Genomic DNA, 14,812 nt, shown 5'->3' on the forward strand with positions numbered 1-14,812 from the left:
TGGCTGGTAGTCAGGGGCCGGCACCCTCCGCCGGTTCGCGCTCCGCCGGGCGCGCTCGGTGGCGCGGAGCAACGCCGCCCTGGCGGTCCTCCACACGTTGCGACACCGGCGGAGATGGGCCCTGGTGGTTGGGACCGCCACCTCCAGCTCCTGTTGGGGAAACAGAGGGGGTTGGTAACCCAGGGAACATTCGAATGGGGACATACCAGTGGCGGCGCTCTCCATAGTGTTGAGGGAGTACTCCACCCACGGCAGGTATTTCGCCCAGGAGGAGGGATTGTGGGCGGAGACACATCGGAGAGCGGCTTCCAGAGCCTGGTTGGCCCGCTCGGCCTGCCCATTGGACTGAGGGTGGTACCCGGAGGTGAGACTGGTGGTGGCCCCAATGCCTCTGCAGAAGGCCCGCCAGACCTTGGAGACGAACTGGGGGCCCCGGTCAGAAACCACATCCGAGGGGATCCCGTGGAGGCGTACGACGTGGAGAGTTACCCACTGTACATACTTTGTGTTTTGTCCCCCGCCCCCACCTGTGGTGTATGTCCCCACCTGTCCTACCCGCTGTACATACCTTATGTTTTGTTGTATTGTTCTTCCCATGATGGATGTGTGTTTATCTTGTAGATAGTAATAGTTATTTGTCTGTATTATCTAGTAGATAGTACTTGCTTTTTTGTCTGTCTTACATGTAACGATGAATTGAGAATCAAGGACCCCAATTGAAATAAGCCAGTGGCTTTCTTGGGTTTTTATCCTGTTAGTTGACCTTGTATGTAATATGTACTTTCATGTACCTACTTCTGCAAATCTTCTAATAAAGTTTTCAATCAATCAATCAATCAAAGTTAGGAGGTCCGCCGTCTCGGCCGCTGTGGGCAGTTTCGGGAGGGGAACGAAGTGGACCGCCTTGGAGAACCGGTCCACGATGGTGAGAATGGTGTCGCACCCCTGGGAGACAGGGAGCCCAGTAACAAAGTCCACGGCGATGTGCGACCACGGTCGGCTGGGCACCGGGAGAGGCTGCAGGAGACCCGCAGGAGGCCGATGGGAGGCCTTACTACGGGCGCACACCGTACAGGCGGCCACAAACTCCCTGGTGTCCCCCCTGAGATTGGGCCACCAGAACCTCCTCCCGATGAATGCCGCCGTCCGCCGCTCGCCGGGGTGGCAAGCGAAGCAGCTGGAGTGGCCCCACTCCAACACCCTGGCTCGGACAGCTGTAGGCACAAACAAACGGTTAGGGGGTCCGGTCCTAGGGTCTGGTTCGGCCCGCTGAGCCTGTCTCACCAAAGCCTCGACGGGCCAGGTTACGAACCCCACCACCCGGGACGGGGACAGGATGGTATCTCGCCCCTCAGCGACACCCGAATCCGCCTTGGGGAACTGGCGGGAGAGAGCATCAGCTTTGACGTTCTTGGAGCCGGGACGGTAGGTAAGGGTGAAGTCGAAACGACTAAAAAAAAGAGCCCAGCGGGCTTGTCGAGAGTTGAGCCTCTTGGCGGACCCAAGGTAAGTGAGGTTCCTATGGTCAGACCACACCAGGAACGGTAGTTTGGCTCCCTCCAGCCAGTGTCTCCACTCCCTCAGGGCCTCGTGAACCGCCAGCAGCTCCTTGTTGCCCACGTCGTAATTTTGGGCCGCGGGTTCGTAGCGCCGAGAGAAGTAGGCGCAAGGGTGTATCTTCTGGTCCTCCCCCGACCGTTGAGAGAGGACCCCCCCGATCCCCGTGTCCGAAGCATCTACCTCTACGATGAACTGTCTCTCGGGGTCGGGGTGGATCAGCACTGGCGCGGAGGAGAACAGGTGTTTTAGTGTGCCGAAAGCGGTCTCAGCAGCGGCGGTCCAGCAGAAGGGCCGTGAGGTGGAGGTAAGCGCAGTGAGCGGCGCTGCGACCTGGCTGAACCCTTTAATGAACCGCCTCACAAATCCCGCGAACCCCAGGAAGCGTCTAAGTTGGGTCCGGTCCGTGGGCTGAGGCCACTCCACAACGGCCTTGACCTTGGCAGGGTCCGCCCGCATCTGTCCGTCCTCCACCACATTACCCAGGTAGGTGACCGAGCTGGTGTGGAAAACGCACTTCTCCCCCTTCACGAATAAGCGGTTCTCCAGGAGCCTCTGCAGGACTAGCCGGACGTGCTGGTGGTGCTCCTCCACGGACCGAGAAAAAATAAGAATGTCGTCAAGGTACACAACAACAAAAATGTTTAACATGTCCCGAAGGACATCGTTGACCAGGGCCTGGAAAATAGCAGGGGCATTAGATAGACCAAAAGGCATGACGCGGTATTCAAAATGGCCGAGGTGGGTGTTAAACCCGGTCTTCCACTCGTCCCCCTCCCTGATGCGGACTAGATGGTAGGCGTTACGTAGGTCCAGCTTGGTGAATACCTTGGCATGGGTGAGGGGTTCGAAGGTGGAGCTAATGAGGGGAAGGGGATAACGGTTCTTTACAGAAATGTCATTCAGAGCCCGAAAATCAATGCAAGGTCTGAGCCCACCGTCCTTCTTGGATACGAAGAAGAATCCAGCCGCGAGGGGAGAGGAGGAGGGCTGGATGATACCAGAGTTGATGGACTCCGTAATGTAGTTACGCATCGCCTCCTTTTCAGGGAGTGAGAGGCTGTAAAGTCTACCTTTAGGAAGGGTGGCACCAGGCAGGAGGTCTATAGGACAGTCATACGGGCGATGGGGTGGAAGGGAGAGTGCCTCGTCCTTGCTGAACACCTGGGCTAGGTCGTGGTAGATGTGAGGAACCCCGGTGAGGTCAGGCGGAGTGATCTTAGACTTGGGGTCGCTAGAGGGAGACAGGGCGGAGCGAAGGCAGGAGGCGTAACACGTACCTCTCCAGCCTAGGATCTGGCCCGAAGCCCAGGAGATGTGAGGTTCATGTCTCTCGAGCCAGGGTCTACCCAGCACCAGGGGAGACGTGGGGATCTGAAGGACAAAGAACCGGATCTCCTCGGTATGATTCCCAGAGATCGTAAGAGATATAAGCCCAGTGGTGTGGGTGATAGTTCCTAGGGAACGGCCATCAATGGCCCTAGGCATGATGGGGCGGTCTAGAAGGACTAGGGGGATGCCCGCCTGGTGGACTAAGTTTTCATCGATTAGACAACCATCAGCCCCGGAGTCGATGAGGGCGCTGACAGACAGGGTGTCCTTCCCCCAGGTGAGAGTGGCAGGGAATAGGCGACTGGGGGTGACCTGGGGCTGAGAGAGAGAGGTGTTGCTCACCAGTATGCCCCCTACTGGTGAGCTGGGTCTTTTGGCCGGACAGGACACGCCCGGATGATGTGCCCCTCCTTGCCGCAGTACAGGCACTGCTTGTTGAGAAGCCTCCGTTCTCGCTCCTCTCGCGAGAGCCGAGAGCGGCCGATCTCCATGGGCTCCCCAGCCCCGGAAGTAGCCACGAGAGGAGGCAGCATGGGCAGAGAAGGGGGCGGGGTCGTTCCGGCGCGATCGGTAGTGGGGCGCGTGACAGCTCGCTGGACGCGGTCGGTGCGTCGTACCTGGAGGCGTGCATCCATCCTAAGGGCCAGGGTAATCAGCTCATTAAGGGTGCCGGGATCGTCGCGCACCAACAGGTCCTTGATGGAATCATGTAACCCCTTGTGGAAAAGGCTGAGGAGGGCTCCGTCATTCCAGCCTGTCTCCGTGGCTAGAGTACGGAACTCGACCATGTACTCGGCTACAGAGCGGGAACCCTGGGAGATGGCTAACAAGCGGCCGGTTACATCCTGCCCGTCCTGGGGGTGGTCGAACACGAACCGGAACTCCGCTTTAAACAGGGGGTAATCCGTGGAGTATCTTGAACTGCTCCCGACAGCGGCTATGGCCCATTTGAGCGCTTTGTCAGCGAGTAGAGACATGATAAACGCTACCTTGGCCCCGTCGGAGGAGTACTTGGAAGGCTGGTGCGTAAATACTAATTCGCACTGGGTCAGAAAACCCCGACAACAATCAAAGTCACCATGGAATGGAGCGGGGCTGACTAACCTGGGTTCCCAGTGAGCGACAGGAGGATAGAGCGAAACGGGGTTCACAGGATCGACCGGGGGATTAGTCATCTGCCCAGATATGGAACTCGTGTCAGGGGGTGGTCTGCTGCCAGCGGCGATAAGGTCCAGAGAACGCTGGATGGAGGCGAGAGACCCGGACAGGGCGTCCATCTTCGTCTCGAGACTATTTACAGCCCCGACGGTGGCACGGGTGGTATTCTCCAGTACGGCTATCTGGCCTTGGACCGTGGGGAAGGCCTTCTGGAGCTCGGCCTGCAGACTGGTAAGTTGCGTAGCATGGCTATTTACCTCTCTGCGTAAATCTACGACTAATGGGAGAACCCCAATACCCGGGGAACCACCCTTGTTCTCTGGAGTTCCACCTTGGCTCATAATGGCTTGGACATACTGTTATGCACACCTTGAAACTGGAAAAGCCAAATGTGGTGGAACCCCAGAGAAACAGAGACAGAGGCCAGGAGAATATATAATGATTTATTATGGATTATATAAACAAAGAAATAGGCCCTACACTAACTAGTGGAAAAATAAACATAATGTGTGATGCAGGCGATAGTTATGGGGTGTGTAATTATACTATGTGTGTGTGCGTGTATGAGGTCAAGGGTGTTGTATTATGTGCTGCGATACTACCCTAGTGAGCAAAGTCCGAGATCCTTTTCGGGCCAGGGAGAGTGATCCATGAGAGAGTAGTCCAGAGGGGAGTCCAGGGGTCGAGCCAGGGAGGGAAATCCAGATGAGAGTAGTCAGAGGGGGTCCATACAGAAAGTTATGTCCAAGCGTTGGATCTCCGTCTGTAGCAGGGTTAAGTAGGCGGCTGTCCAGGTGGTGATTGGGACAGCTGGGCTGAAACGTAATAGCCCACACCTGCTGCAAACAGAGCCAGAGATCCGGCCCACTCAATCCGGCCGGGAGGGGGCGCCAGAACGAGGCTCACGGGGGCGTGTCGGATTAGGAGGCACAACATATTGAGCGTCAACGTTTTTACATTCCATTATGTTTCGTGAGATGGAACCTTTGTATTTTATGAATTACTTACTCAAAAATGTCAACATTTAAAAAAAATAACACCACACAGGCATTAATAAACACCTAATGGATCAGATTATGTAAAAAACTCAATTTTGACAAAAATGGAGACAGAACCTTATAATTCTGACGTCACGAACTGCGAGCTTAGCAGCTCTCTGCTGACACCTGGTGGTGGTGAGCGGGAGGACATGCAGGTGTAGGTTGTTGTTGTTGCTGTTGAACGGCAGGGGTTGGTTGGATGGCAGCAGCGGTGATTTGTGTTTTTATTATTTATTGATGTTCTTCTATTTTTTTAATCATTATTCGCAATGTATTTATTTATTTAATCATTCGTATATTCATTCTTTTTTTCATGTTTGACACAAGTACTATTAAGTGCTGTCATTTTGGATTAAAATGGGATCTTAGATCAGCTGTCTCGGTCGAGGCTTTTAAAAATGCAGCTTAAGTCTGTCTTGTATAGACAGGTTGTTGCACACCTGTTGTCTGTTACTTGTTCTTATTTTCACTTGTTTGCCTATTTTAACCTGCTGTGACTTTCGCTCTTTTATTATGTTTTATTATGTTCTTCTTTATTAAGTTCTCTACTGTATATGTAAAGCACTTTGTGACCCCTGGTCTGGGATAGGTGCTATACAAATACATTTTACTTACTAATTTCTTTATTGAGCATGAGATCGTGGGGGTGTTGGTAGCTCTGCACTGACACCTGGTGGTGAGAGAGCAGATGTGCAGCCGTAGGTTGTTGTGGCTGTTGGATGGCAGGGGTTGGTTGGATGGCAGGAGTCGTGGTTTGTGTGGTGTTAGTTGTGCATCTCTGTACACACACCTGAACACACACCTGTACACACACCTGTACACACACCTGTACACACACCTGTGTTGTTGCTAAATTAACTTGGTTCACCTTGTCTTTCTTCTCCCCTTTCTTCTCCTCTCTCCTCTCCTCTCCTCTCCTCTCCCTGTCTCCCCCCTCTCCTCTCCTCTCCTCTCCTCTCCCCTCCTCTCCTCTCCCTGTCTCCCCCCTCTCCTCTCCTCTCCTCTCCCTGTCTCCCTCCTCTCCTCTCCTCTCCCTGTCTCCCTCCTCTCCTCTCCTCTTCCTGTCTCCCTCCTCTCCTCTCCTCTCCTCTCCTCTCCTCTCCCTGTCTCCCTCCTCTCCTCTCCTCTCCTCTCCTCTCCATGTCTCCCTCCTCTCCTCTCCTCTCCTCTCCCTGTCTCCCTCCTCTCCTCTCTTCTCCTCTCCTCTCCTCTCCTCTCCTCTCCTCTCCCCTCCTCTCCTCTCCTCTCCTCTCCTCTCCTCTCCCCTCCCCTCCCCTCCTCTCCTCTCCTCTCCTCTCCTCTCCTCTCCTCCCCTCCCCATTCTCCCTCCCCCCTAGCCCAGCTCCAGAGTGGGAGAGGTTTTGAGGGAGGGTCATTCTGAGTGACAGCGACGGTGACCAACTGGCTGCGTTGGGACATAAGGACACGCCGACCGGCCAGATGAACTCCGCCCCCTTCCACTTCTTCTCTTTACTTGAAATCCTCTTTTTATGTCACTAGCCAATCAGCTAGCTCCACTCATACCTGCCTCTGTCACTAGCCAATCAGCTAGCTCCTCTCATAACTGCCCCTGTCACTAGCCAATCAGCTAGCTCCTCTCATACCTGCCTCTGTCACTAGCCAACCAGCTAGCTCCTCTCAACTCTCTCTCCGTCACAAGCGAAAAATCATCAGCGTCCCACAGTGTCTCTCTCTGATGTAAATATGCTGCTGTGCGTTTAGGGAACACAAGACGTCCATTCCTGTCTCTGTGTCGGTCCTTCCTGTCTCTGTCTCTGTGTCTGTCCTTCCTGTCTCTGTCTCTGTGTCTGTCCTTCCTGTCTCTGTGTCTGTCCTTCCTGTCTCTGTGTCTGTCCTTCCTGTCTCTGTCTCTGTGTCTGTCGTTCCTGTCTCTGTGTCTGTCCTTCCTGTCTCTGTCTCTGTGTCTGTCCTTCCTGTCTCTGTGTCTGTCCTTCCTGTCTCTGTCTCTGTGTCTGTCCTTCCTGTCTCTGTGTCTGTCCTTCCTGTCTCTGTGTCTCTCCTTCCTGTCTCTGTCTCTGTGTCTGTCCTGTCTCTGTCTCTGTGTCTGTCCTTCCTGTCTCTGTGTCCGTCCTTCCTGTCTCTGTCTCTGTGTCTGTCCTTCCTGTCTCTGCCTCTGTCCTTCTTGTCTCTGTCTCTGCCTCTGTCCTTCCTGTCTCTGCGTCCGTCTCTCCTTCATGTCTCTGCGTCCGTCCTTCCCGACGGCACACGGCCCAGGCCCGTTTAGTCCCGACGGACGAGGAGTGTGATTGGCTCTTTAAGACCCTGGCAGTAAAGCGCTCCTCCTCCTCCTCCTCCAGCACGTCTCTCTTCGACACTCCATCTCCCCCCTGTCCAGATCCCAGGTTCAGAGGGCTGAGGCACCTGGGGGGTCGGGGTGTGGAGGACAGTAGGGACCAGATCTACCCTCCCACGGTCGCGCCGCAGAGCAGCCGTCTGCCGTCAAACCCAGGAGACGTTATTCTAAGTGTTTTAAGAGTGTTTATGGATTTTTACAAAGTGTTTGTAGTATTTTAAAAGAGTATTATTTTACAGAGAACTCCACATCAATACATGATACAGGGATAACTAATATAAATATATATATATATATTAAAAATATCAGAGAATAATCTAGAATATATAATATCAACGCTCTTCTTTACAATCTTCCAGTCAGGACTTTACCCTTTTCTACACAGGACCAGAGTAGTTTACTTGGTAAAGTACACCATTCTGCATACTTCAGTAGTGTATAGTACAGTACTCTGCATACTTCAGTCCAAAGCGAGAAGCAATTTGCAAAAGGCTCCTGCCCCCTCCCCAGGTCTCCCTGCCCCCTCCCCAGGTCTCCCTGCCCCCTCCCCAGGCCTCCCTGCCCCCTCCCCAGGTCTCCCTGCCCCCTCCCCAGGCCTCCCTGCCCCCTCCCCAGGTGTCCCTGCCCCCTCCCCAGGTGTCCCTGCCCCCTCCCCAGGTCTCCCTGCCCCCTCCCCAGGTCTCCCTGCCCCCTCCCCAGGCCTCCCTGCCCCCTCCCCAGGTCTCCCTGCCCCCTCCCCAGGCCTCCCTGCCCCCTCCCCAGGTGTCCCTGCCCCCTCCCCAGGCCTCCCCAGGTCTCCCCAGGTCTCCCTGCACCTCCCCAGGCCTCCCCAGGCCTCCCCAGGCCTCCCTGCACCTCCCCAGGCCTCCCCAGGCCTCCCCAGGTCTCCCTAGGCCTCCCTGCACCTCCCCAGGTCTCCCTGCCCCCTCCCCAGGTGTCCCTGCCCCCTCCCCAGGCCTCCCTGCCCCCTCCCCAGGCCTCCCCAGGTCTCCCTGCCCCCTCCCCAGGCCTCCCTGCACCTCCCCAGGCCTCCCCAGGTCTCCCCAGGCCTCCCTGCACCTCCCCAGGCCTCCCCAGGTCTCCCTGCACCTCCCCAGGCCTCCCCAGGTCTCCCCAGGTCTCCCTGCACCTCCCCAGGTCTCCCCAGGTCTCCCTGCCCCCTCCCCAGGCCTCCCCAGGTCTCCCTGCCCCCTCCCCAGGCCTCCCCAGGCCTCCCCAGGTCTCCCTGCAATAAGCTGGACGGGTGTTTCCCTGCTGAGCGGGGTGGCTGTGCGCCCCCCCCCCCGGTGAAGGTTTCGGTGTGAGTTCTGACCAGAGGTGATTCTTAGCAGCCTTGGTTTTCTGGGTGTTTCTTTCCCCTCCCTTCCTTGTTCGGATGTGTTCCAGTCTCTATCTATCTTCTATACGGTGACGTCATCACCTGCATGCTGGCTGCCGGAGAGGCGCGTTGGTCCTCTCCGCTTGTGTTGGTCGTCCTGATGTGTGAATTATTATTATTATTGCTGTTTGAAATGGTCAGCAGAATAGTTGTTTTTTCCCCAGAATAGTTGTTTTTTCTATTTCTTTTCCCTTTCTTTCATGTGAATGTATAGATAAGATCTGACCAGTGTCATTGCAGTATGAATGTATAGATAAGATATGACCAGTGTCATTAGAGTATGAGCTTGTGGGGGGGGGGGTTTCTCCATGTTTTTAACAATGAATGGCTCACGGATTTTTTGATTGTGCTGCGAAAAAACTGCCAACCTTTGGATTTGAGAATCATTAGAGTGATATTATGTATGATTATGATTATTATGAATATTATTGTGTCATTATGATTATTATTGATATTATTATTAATAATAGTATTATAGCTGTTCTTATTGTCGTTGTTATTATTATTATTGTTATTATTATTATTATTATGACTATATTATTGGCAGTTCAACACGGATGTTGGTCACATTTTGTACTGTATAGCGGGTAGTGAATGAATCTGCAAGACAAGTCTTCCCCTCCGACGAGGGGGCAGGGGTCACTACCGTTAGGACCCCGAACTGTTTGTCTTTTCTAGAATGTATTGGACAGATTGTACACTTGTTTTGTACAGTAGTTTAGCGTTGGTGGTGCACATGGCCAGTCCCACTGCCACTGTGATACAGCAGAGGACCCCCTTCCATCCCCCTGCCTCTCTGATCACCCTGCTGCTGCTTCATACACCTACAGTTTATACTGTAACGATCCTGTATGAGGCCCGTTAACAGCTCCACCAAGGGAGTTAACTCTCTTGGTCTAATGGTTAGCGCGGCCGTCGGTTATGTGGGAGGTCGGGGTTCGACTCCCGCATGGGGCGAGTTACACTAGAAGTTCCCGTTCGCTACAATACTACTACTTCTATTTCTATGTATGCTGGTTATGGAACAGAATACGTTCTATTTCTATTTATGCTGGTATAGAATACAGAACACGTTATATTTCTTTGCCTGTTTGCTGTTGTTGTTGCGCTGCGACTGAAGCACCTATAGGAGCACGGCTTTCAGTCCCGCTTTTTATGACGTGCTCTGGATACGTGACGGTTTGTTTCTTTTTTGAGGCATGCGAGTTTGTAATGTACCGAAGTGTGTCTGTTTTTACGATTCGTTTTCTAAAGGATCAAAGTTAGTTATTAGCAGTTGTTATATATACAGTATATATATATATATACAGTAATATATTGTGAATGTGGTGCTGTAAATAAAGATATATTAAATTGCACATCTTTGACAGTGTTTAAAGTGTTGAAAGCTTTAGTATTGTGATCGATAGGCCTCCTAGCGGTTATATATCGTTTGTATACATTTATGTATGACTTATTACACGAATGCAATGACAGTTGTACAATATGCTAACGGTTAACGATTAATACAAGAAATACATGACAACATCACATGCAAATTAGATGTCTACACAGTGTTTCATTTGTTATAGTTTGGATTATGTGTGGTTGTGTGTGTGTGTGTGTGTGTGTGTGTGTGTGTGTGTGTGTGTGTGTGTGTGAAAGAGAGAGGAAGGGAGAGGGAGAGAGTGTGTGTGTATCCATATACTCTTACTAGAAGCACCTGTGAGGGGTGAGGCTGGCTTGTAAAACACAAATGAAGGTCAGTGTTCCTGCTGGACTAAGTTATTAAAGTTATTTAGAATCTCCTCCATTTCTGGACGTCGTCTTCCTGGTTGGTGCCGCCTCCCAGGCTGGTTGGAAGGCTTCCTGCTTCGTCTCTTCAAACCCTCCCAGCCTCCTGCTGCGGGACATTAACGTGTTAAAGTGTCTCTACAACCGTCACACAGTCACACTTTAGTGGTCGGCAAATCCCCCCTCTAGCACACAACCACACACACACACACACACACACACACGTGGTGGAACGCACGCTTGCCGCCACACACACACACACACACACACACACACACACACACATTCACTTGTGGTCTTCCTGTTCTGAGGCCTTCTAACAGACTGCCTAGGAATATGTTGTTGTTGTTGTTGCAGTTGTACTGTCATAGTGGCTAGTCTCTGTGTTGTGTCTAGGACTGCACATTCTAAAACTGAACTAGTCCTGATTTGATTGTCCAGATAATTCATTGGGGAATGTGATGACGTTTTTCAATAAAGCACAAATATCAACCACTTGTACCAGTGTCAGCCCCTGTTTGCATGACCTCTACTGTCCTCTACTGCCCTCTACTGCCCTCTACTGGCCTTTACTGACCTCTACTGGTCTCTACTGACCTACTGGCCTCTACTGGCCTCTACTGCCCTCTACTGGTCTTTACTGACCTCTACTGGTCTCTACTGGCCTACTGCCCTCTACTGGTCTCTACTGTTCTCTACTGCCCTCTACTGGCCTTTACTGACCTCTACTGGCCTCTACTGACCTCTACTGGCCTCTACTGATCTCTACTGCTCTCTACTGCACTCTACTGCACTCTACTGGCCTCTACTGGTCTCTACTGCCCTCTACTGACCTCTACTGGTCTCTACTGGCCTCTACTGATCTCTACTGCCCTCTACTGGCCTCTACTGACCTCTACTGGCCTCTACTGGTCTCTACTGACCTCTACTGGCCTCTACTGGTCTCTACTGGCCTCTACTGTGTGTGTGTGTGTGTGTGTGTGTGTGTCTTTCCAGATCCAGACCCAGACCCAGACCAGACCCAGACCCAGACCAGACCAGACCAGACCCAGGCCAGACCAGACCAGACCAGACCCAGACCAAGACCAGACCCAGACCAGACCAGACCCAGACCAGACCAGACCAGACCAGACCAGACCCAGACCAGACCAGACCCAGACCAGGCCCAGACCCAGGCCCAGACCAGACCAAGACCAGACCAGACCCAGACCAGGCCAGACCAGACCAGACCAGACCCAGACCAGACCCAGACCAGACCAGACCCAGACCAGACCAGACTTAAGACCAGACCAGACCAGACCCAGACCAGACCCAGACCAGACCAGACCCCAAAACACCTTTCTACCTCTCATCCCTTCTGCACCTCTCTCACCGCCCCGTCATCGTTCTAAGATCCAGTGATCTTGTCCGACTCACTATCCCCAAAGCCCGTACCGTTGTCGGTCGCAGCGCTTTCCGGTTCGCTGCAGCACACGACTGGAACACTTTACAGAACACCCTCAAACTCACCGCCCTCACCTCACTCACTGCTTTCAAACAAATCCTGCAGCGAACCATAGTCGATTAATGCACCTGTTGATCACCGTCTCTCACCCATCCCATAACCCATCACTGCCTCATTTTAAATACCCCTGCTCCACTACCCCCGCTATCCCTCACCTACGCTCTTCCTCACCCCTACCTCCTCCGTCTCTCTCCCCTCTCTCTGACTGTTAGTATTTTAATGCAGGTAAAAAATAAAATAAAAAGACCCAGACCAGACCAGACCAGACCAGACCAGACCCAGACCAGACCAGACCAGACCAGACCAAACCCAGACAAGACCAGACCCAGACCAGACCAGACCCAGACCAGACCAGACCAGACCCAGACCAGACCAGACCAGACCAGACCCAGACCAGACCAGACCAGACCAGACCAGACCAGACCAGACCAGACCCAGACCAGACCAGACCAGACCCAGACCAGACCCAGACCAGACCCAGACCAGACAAGACCAGACCCAGACCAGACCAGACCCAGACCAGACCAGACCCAGACCAGACAAGACCAGACCAGACCCAGACCCAGACCAGACCAGACCCAGACCAGACCCAGACCAGACCCAGACCAGACCCAGACCAGACCGTGATGTACCCTGCGCATTACCTGCAACGGCGTGGACCACTTTTTTGATTCTCCGGAGCAAGCAGAGCAGTTTTACCAAGAACGCATCCACAAGTCATGAGCAACTGGAGTGGGTATGTGTTACGGTGATCATTTGACATTGACCTACTCTTAGGAGTCTTTATTTTCTGTTTCACTGCTGGACTTGGCCACCGTTTCATTCATTTGACTTTATACTCTCTCAGGAGCATTTATTTTCTTTTTCTTTGCTGGTCTTAATTTACATTTTTTAAGTTTAAGTTTAAAGTAAACACTATGAGAGATCGCCTGCTCTAGCCTACTTTAACTCTGTCTGCTATTCCCGCAGGTTTCCTAGTTAACTGTTGCTATTGTTCATTTGGCGTACACTCCACCAGGGGGCAGTATCGACTACACGGTAAATCGGTTGTGTGTAATCCAACCCTGCAACTCGTCCTGTTCGAAGATGACGAGTTTAGGGAACGTTTCTCTATTTGGTTTCACGTTGTATCTTTGTCAAAATGTATGTTTGTGTTTTTTGGCGGGATTATGTTGATTATTCTCTGTTTTTGTTTCTGGGGGAATGGGTTGTTTATTGTTAAATACTGGGAGGTTTTTCATATGTTCTTAATATCTTTTAGATTATTCTGGGTTGCTCACTTCTACTTTTTATGTTATTTTTTATTTATTTTTTGTTCTTGTCATCAATATTTGTTATACCTGATTAATGGCTAATCCAAGTATATCCCAGAGGGGAATAGATGGCTCTTCTATTAGAATGGTGAGTTGGAATGTCCGTGTTACTACCACTACACACCTTACACACCTGTTACTACACACCTGTTACTACCACTACACACCTGTTACTACACACCTGTTACTACCACTACACACCTGTTACTACCACTACACACCTGTTACTACACACTTGTTACTACCACTACACACCTGTTACTACCACTACACACCTTACACACCTGTTACTACACACCTGTTACTACCACTACACACCGTACACACCTGTTACTACCACTACACACCTTACACACCTGTTACTACACACCTGTTACTACCACTACACACCTTACACACCTGTTACTACCACTACACACCTTACACACCTGTTACTACACACCTGTTACTACACACCTGTTACTACCACTACACACCTGTTACTACCACTACACACCTGTTACTACACACCTGTTACTACACACCTGTTACTACCAGCAAAACCTCAACAAAATGATATACTCATTCATAATCACATTCACTCCACATTAAGACATTTGTAATCAATATTACTGACATTATCCAAAAATATGATGTGATAATAACAACAACAACAACAAATGTGTCATTATTATTATTATTATTATCATCATTATTATTGTGGCTGTGGTTGTTATTATTATTATATAATTCTGATATCAACATAATCATTATTGTTATTGTTATTATGTCAATAGCGTTATTGTAATCATCATCATGATTACTAATAACAGCAATATAGATTAGAAATGGGAGCATATATATTTCTCTGCAACGTCGTTCCTTCTTTCATCGAAACTAGTTGGTCACGGATTGTTATTTTAATAAATAAGTAATTTAATAAATAATAATAATCCCTAATTTAAAACAAATCTAATAAAACGGAATATTGGCGTAATTAATATCCATTCACATGTCTTAGCAAATCAACCAGAAAAGTGTTTAATCGAGAAATTGACCCTATTCCCCCCAATATTACCTACTTCACCTGTTACTGACTACTGTAACTTAGAAACCCAAGTAGCCCTTTTGTTTATTTGTATTTATTTATTTATTTTCGACCGACTGGTTCACTGTCGCGGAAGGAAGTGGCGGGACAGTAGAAGACCGGGAGGCCACCGGGAGGACACCGGGAGGGCAGAGGGAGGGCACCTCCCCGAGACGGACCCCGTCTCACCCCCCCCCCCCCCCCCCCCCCCCGAGACTGAGGCCGTATCTCCCCCGCGATCTGTTTGATATCCCCCTTCTCTCTTCTCTCTGCAGCCGTGGAGCCTCTGTGTCTGCGCCGGCCTCTGTCCTCCACCCTGGCTGGTCCATACACTCCGAATAAACCAGTATTGATCTCATCAGCGGGAGGATTACGAC

Source organism: Nansenia antarctica, assembly GCF_963989245.1.
Source record: "Nansenia antarctica genome assembly, chromosome: 20".
Classification (NCBI taxonomy): domain Eukaryota; kingdom Metazoa; phylum Chordata; class Actinopteri; order Argentiniformes; family Microstomatidae; genus Nansenia; species Nansenia antarctica.